The following is a 6,578-nucleotide window of genomic DNA, read 5'->3' as shown; positions in this document are numbered from 1 at the left end:
TTGGGGAGTGTTCACCGCACAAGGGGAGAGGAGGGAAGAGGAGAGAGGGGGTGTATAGCATGCCCCCACTCTCTTCCAACCAATCATACATTTTTCATTTCTAAAAAAATGGTTAGAGTGAACCACCCCTTGTGATTAAGGGCAAAAAGGGAGTTGGAGAGACGAGAGAGAAGTTGATATAACAAAAAATCATTGGTGGGAAGTTACCCTCAAAAGATGATCACCCTTCTCACCCTTGTACTCTGTATAATTTGTTAACACGTCTATAGCATGTTGACTTGTGTTGCATTATTGTAACTCACCTATCCCTTTTGCAATAACGTGTTATGTTCTTTAATGAACCGTTGGATTTTTTATAGAAAAACAACTGAGTTGTGTCTTCTTGACCTTGGTCAAAGTATTATAGTAGCTTCTAAGCAGGGATGACAATAGGTCGGTTTAGGACGAGTTTAGGTAATCCTAACCCCAAACTCGGTTAGATAAGCTTGTTTCAAACCCATCTCAAAATCATCGGGTATCGGGTATACCTGCGCCCTGCGGGTTTCGGATAAACCCATTAATTTAAAAAAATACATGTCGGGATATGCGACCCAAAACCCATCGGGTATAGTTACTAATCAGTTACATCAAGTATTATCACTATAAAAATATATCAAATAATTACAATGTATACCGAAAAAATACCTATATGTATAAAAATGGATGTATCATATATATATATATATATATATATATATATATATATATATATATATATATATATATATATATATATATATATATATATATATATATATATAGGGGAGGGTTATCTTGAGAACGCTAAATATTGCGAGAACCGTGAGAACGAATGAAAAAACCAATCAAAACCAATTTTTTCTTATACAAACCTCATTGTAATTAAGATACAACATCAAAACAAGAATTTATAACATCAAATAATTCATTTCTCATTTCAAAATCATTCTTTTTAGATTTTTTACACATGTGTAAATATAGCAGATTTACACATGTGTAAATGGCAAATTTACACATGTGTAAATTTTCTTTATTTACGAATTCACGTAAATTTAAACGTGTAAATTGAATTTCTAACATTGTATTCGAATAATAATGATAAGTGTAGAAAAAATTTTTGAATTTGAATTGTTTTTGACCAAGTTCTCATGGTTTTTTCATTTGTTCTCACGGTTCTCACAAATATTTAGCGTTCTCATTTAAACCCTCCCATATATATATATATATATATATATATATATATATATATATACTAGTAAAAAACCCGCGCGATGCGACGGGGGCGGCAATTTACAACGAGGTACTCATAAATCGTTAGTTTATCAATCCACTCGTGATACAATATGATATAATGTATTGTATGTGTGTGTTAGTTTTCTTATTCATAGCATCGGTGTAGTTTGTCTATGTCATAATCCTAAATTCCTAATAGATCTCAATTAAATAATAACGAACACTAAATAAGAAAATAGCAAACATTGGTTACCATGACATTAATAATAATAGCGAAAACTAATAAATAAAAGATATATAAGAAGCATCACATCTACATTTAACAAATGGTTGGAACGAGATTATGAAGATATTAGTTACTTAAATGGTTGACTTTGTCACGTAAACGACACATAAGCTAGGGGCTTTATTTTTAACTTTCATTTGCACGGTATAGAATAAATCTCGATTAACTATATAAAAAAAGAAATTAAAAAAAGGAAATCCAATTAGTGATATACAAGTGGGCGCCCTTCTTTGGCGGCTAAGGGGTGGTGTGTTGGGTGTAATATGCTATAAATAAATGTTTATATAATGCCAATTGATATAAAAAAGAACCGAAATGTTTATACGAAGTAGTCTTTTTTACCCTTCTGCTGCATATTGGTCTTAGATAAGGTTATTTTAATGATCATTTATATTTGATGATTTATACGCGACCAGTGAGACAAAAAATGTGAAGTTCTTTCGATGAACAAGCATTTTTATGACTATTTATTATGCATCGACAAAATATAATTCTAATATATGTTTACAAATTTGAAGTCCATGTGCCCTTGACAACAAACAAGTCGCATTTGTATTAATAGCATGTAAATTATTTATAAGTCCCATTTGTATTAATACCATACAAATCGTATACAATCTATTTGACATTTATGGGTACTAAATTTGTATGCTACTTGTACCTTTACATTTAGTGTTTCTTGCATAAAAAGAAGATACAGGTCTCACAAAAAAAGAGATGATGCACACTATACAGACTCCAATTTTTGTATATCGAAGGGGAATAACTCAAATGTGTTGTCAACATCAAGACATAGAAAGTATGGTTTATTACTTCCAATTGAATCTTTGTAGAGAGGGGTTAATAAAAATAATATTAGTAGATATGAAGAAGGTACAAATGCTAGAAGTTGTTTGTACAGCTATTCAAAGTATAATATTTGAGAAGTCAAATGTAAGAAAGTGTTTGTACAAGCTGTTGTCTACAAACTTTTTTAGAGTGAAATGTCTGACAGAAATTGGAACATAAAGTTTCTGTATATGTGCCTTAACCTGAAAAAGCATGGTCACTTGGATATATGCATTTCAATTAATTTAGCTCAGTTTTTTTAAATTACTCATAAATTTGTAGGACTCCTACTTTATTACAATTGAATTTACACATGCATATATGCATCTAAGACTCGCCATTTAATTTATCATTCCGTTGCACAACCATTTACCATCCAATGTGAAGTCAAACTATCAAAATGCGACAATTGTCAATTCTTTCTGTTTCTTAACCTGTTGCTATTCAAAACAACAAACATATAGAAATAAAAATTTATGTTGGTCTTTCCTATTTACAAGCAAGTTAGCTTAAGTGTCATGAAGTCAAGTTTTCTTATACTAATCAGTTCGCATGTCCAACCACAACCACTTTAAAATTAGTCTCAACAATATTGAACATTGAAATCTTATATCCTTCGATTAGAAGACACGTGTGTAACTAAAACTACCCAAAATAAGATACTTCAATCAATGAATCAGCCAAATTGCAATTCGAGAACAAACAACAGTAAGCATAGAATACAATAAAACATATGAGCAACAGTAAGCCAAGTGTATAAAATTAGTATATAGAATTCTGGCAGGCTGGCGGTCGTTCAATAAATCATCTTGCGTCTGGATCAATCTATTCCCACAATAATATTAGCTTTATCCTTGGTATGAAGGGGTATATAGCTCAGCACATCCTGCAAACAAACACCAAATAACATATTATTAAATAAGAAAAATTCTGGCAGGCTGGCACTTAATCACCCGACCCATTAATTTACCTTCGACCTAGTGCTTCAAGTTCAGCTCATCTAAGCTCAGACTTTGGCGATGGACCAATGTTGGTATTTTTCAACTTCTTAGCATTAATACCCAGCAAAACCAACTTCCCAAAGTAGACTTCTACAAATTTTGTGATATTTTGTGCTTTGATTTGGTCTTTCATGACCAAGAGCAGAATAAAATTTTACCAATACCACTACTGTTAAATAAGAACTTTGAAAAAGGATACCTGAGTAGCAGCTTCCCCAATTCTTTTTTATTTTGATAATGATCTGATACCCTTATTTTGCTAGAATTCTTGTGTGCTAGAGAATGGTTCCCCAAAACTTTGGACCTGCTCCATAAAACAATACACATGTAGATATCAACTTATTGGTATTATTACAATAACAAAATGTGTAAAAATGTGGATTTCTTAATGATAAACCCATCAAATTAAAAAAAAAAGTTACCACATAAATAGCTACATACTAATCTTTAACTCAAAACACATGGAGCTACACAATTTCAAAGGAGTGGCTGGTATTGTCTATTTGATGCTAACTGTGGAGCTTCTCATTTACTTCAACATCCTTGAAAAAGCCTAGCTTCTCATAGATTTGAAATTGTTAAAAAAGGTAAAATATTACCAGGTGATTCATGGAAGCTATAGCTCTATTGTTAACCTTCTAGCAGAATGTAACCATCATATTAGCTTGTGAAAAATATTAATATCACACAATTACCTTATCTGCAACTAAGAGGTGTCTGGAACAAAGGATCTAAACCACTAAGAGAAACACGTCTGATTACAATCATCGAATTTTCTCTTCTTTTTTTTATCAACTTATAAATTACTTCTCTACATCCTATGACCTCAAACAGGTACATATATAATACTTCTCAACCCTACCATCACCTGGATTTACCTCATCAGTCCTCAATAACCCAATTAAAAAAAACGTATCTCAGTTCCCCAAGACACAAAATCAACGGAAATACGAACTCAAATTGACCAAATCTTACCTTGATTGTCTGAAGAACATACGTGCAGAAATAGATCGGGAGTCGAAATCCTAGTTTGGCCGGCCTGCGTCACTGGTATGATAACCTAGATCGAGCTTACCAGAACTGTCCAGGTGGTGATGTTTACTGAGAAAGAGGTAAAAGAAGAAATTGTGGTTCTTATATTGAAGCTTGAATCGGCATCAGCAACAGATTGTTCTTCTTCTTCTTCTTTGATGCGCAGATCTGATTTCATTCACAGGGAATTTGAGAGAGAGAGAGAGAGAGAGAGTGTGTGTGTGTGTGGTGGGTTTGAAATTTGAAATGTGATTAGGGTTTTTTGTCCCGCCTTTGTATGTCCGGGCCTTTAAAGAGTTTTTAACTGCTTGAATATATAGATATAACATATCCACTAAAGGTTAAAAACTCTTAATTTTCAACATCTCAACACTCTCTCTCTTATATCTATTATATAATAGTATAGATATAGATATATATATATATACATATTTAAAAATATAAAGAAATTATATAGGGTATACAATCAGGTAAACGGGTACACTTTATCGGGTAATTGGGTACATCACCAAATCCCAAACCCGTTCCAAACCCACGAAAAAAGAAAAACTAGTTCCAAACCCGTCCCGAACCCGATTAACCAACCCCAAACCCATCCCAAATGTGTCGGGTTTCGGGTTTACATAGGGGTGCAAACGAGCCGAGCTACTCGCTAGCTACTCGAGCTCGACTCGAAAAAAAGCTCGAACGAGCCGAGCTTAAACGAGCTCGAGCCCGAGCCTAAAAACAAGCTCATTTAGTAAATGAGCCTGAGCTTCGCTTATCGAGCTCGAGCCGGCTCGCGAGCCTAAACAAGCTTTCTGTTTATATATTTTTTATTAATATATTAAACATATATTTATATAATAATAACTACCATTTATATAAATATAAAAAATAAGGGAATTATATGTATAATAATAATAATTATAATTAATATAAATTAATTAATAAATACTAAATGAGTCGAGCCCGATCCGAGCTCGAGCTTGAAAAATTACCTTCGAGCTGAGCTCGAGCTTTAAAAATAAAGCTCGAATCAAGCCGAGCTCGAGCCTGATAAAGCTCGGACTCGGCTCGTCTCGTTTGCACCCCTAGGTTTACCCAAGATCGGTTTCAATTGCCATCCCTACTTCTTAGCAATACAACTTGACAACTTTGCTACATATAATGCTTTAGAAAATGTAAAAGGAACAATCACTTCCTTCTTTGAGCTCATTGAGATTGCTCTCAATCTAATCATCCACCAATCAGTCAATCACTATCTATAGACTCAATACTCATGCCTCGATGTCTAATCATCCACTAATCATTAAGTAAGTGCATGGCTTAAATTCTCCACACATCAATACCAAATTATGAACATACATGCTGAAACTGTGTATGGATAGCCTCGCATGAGAACACAATTTAGACCTTCAATTATGTTTCAAAGTTACTTATTTTTGCCCATTGTTGTGCTATTATCTCATCATTTTACCATGCACCCTTCTAGTTGAGTTACATACACCTCCTCCATGTGTTATCCATTTAACTGGGCTATGCGACAGTTTAGGGCCTCCAAAATAAAAAATAAATAAATAAATCTATATTTATAAAAGAAAAGAATATTATATTTACGGTGATTTTTTGTTAACATTAATACATGTGTAGTCTGTTGGTAGGAACGAGATTTGTTTTTTTGTAGAGGGCTGGGTTCGAATCCCATCTGCTATACATTTTCAGAATTATTAATTATCTCACTCACTCTTTTTAATAAAGGGTTACAAATGCATTTTTAATCACCTCTCTTAATTTAATAAGCTAAAATATTTTGTCCACACAATTTTTAACATGATACGTCCATGTAAAATTTTATTTAAAAAAAAATCGTTTCTAACTAATAACAATAGTATACTTAAAATAAGTAGCATGTTTTAATTCCTTTCACACATAATGTAAATTGTTATTTGTTAGGTTAAACTCTTTTGAACAACTTAGATTTGATTTATGTATTAGATCCCATCATTATTTGACTAGGGAAATCATCTAGTTTATATAATGGTTAAGTGCTTTATAAGTTTCTTCCTAATATATTTCATGTCAGATACAAACCGAAATTACGACCCTTGAAAAATTAAAAAGGGCCTTGAATGTTTAATTCGCTTTGGGCCCCCAAAATTCTAGAACCGCCCTGGCATTCAAGAATGTTGAATTAATAT

The 6,578-nt window shown here is 32.8% G+C and overlaps 1 long non-coding RNA gene across 2 annotated transcripts; it reads right to left on the bottom strand.

The window, feature by feature from the left end:
* Positions 1 to 2,918: 2,918 nt before the first annotated feature.
* Positions 2,919 to 4,643, bottom strand: LOC110903120. 2 transcript variants are annotated; one of them, XR_002571684.2, is made up of 4 exons: positions 4,342 to 4,643; positions 3,566 to 3,670; positions 3,336 to 3,456; positions 2,919 to 3,251 (listed from the first exon to the last, which is right to left on the bottom strand). It is a non-coding gene; the product is annotated as an uncharacterized LOC110903120 (long non-coding RNA). The 2 variants fall into 2 exon arrangements; XR_002571683.2 differs by having other exon boundaries at positions 3,336 to 3,670.
* Positions 4,644 to 6,578: the final 1,935 nt, after the last annotated feature.

Source organism: Helianthus annuus, chromosome 13 (genome assembly GCF_002127325.2).
Source record: "Helianthus annuus cultivar XRQ/B chromosome 13, HanXRQr2.0-SUNRISE, whole genome shotgun sequence".
Taxonomy (NCBI): domain Eukaryota; kingdom Viridiplantae; phylum Streptophyta; class Magnoliopsida; order Asterales; family Asteraceae; genus Helianthus; species Helianthus annuus.
The sequence above is the reverse complement of the archived record's forward strand: the minus strand, read 5'-3'. Positions and strand labels throughout refer to the sequence as shown.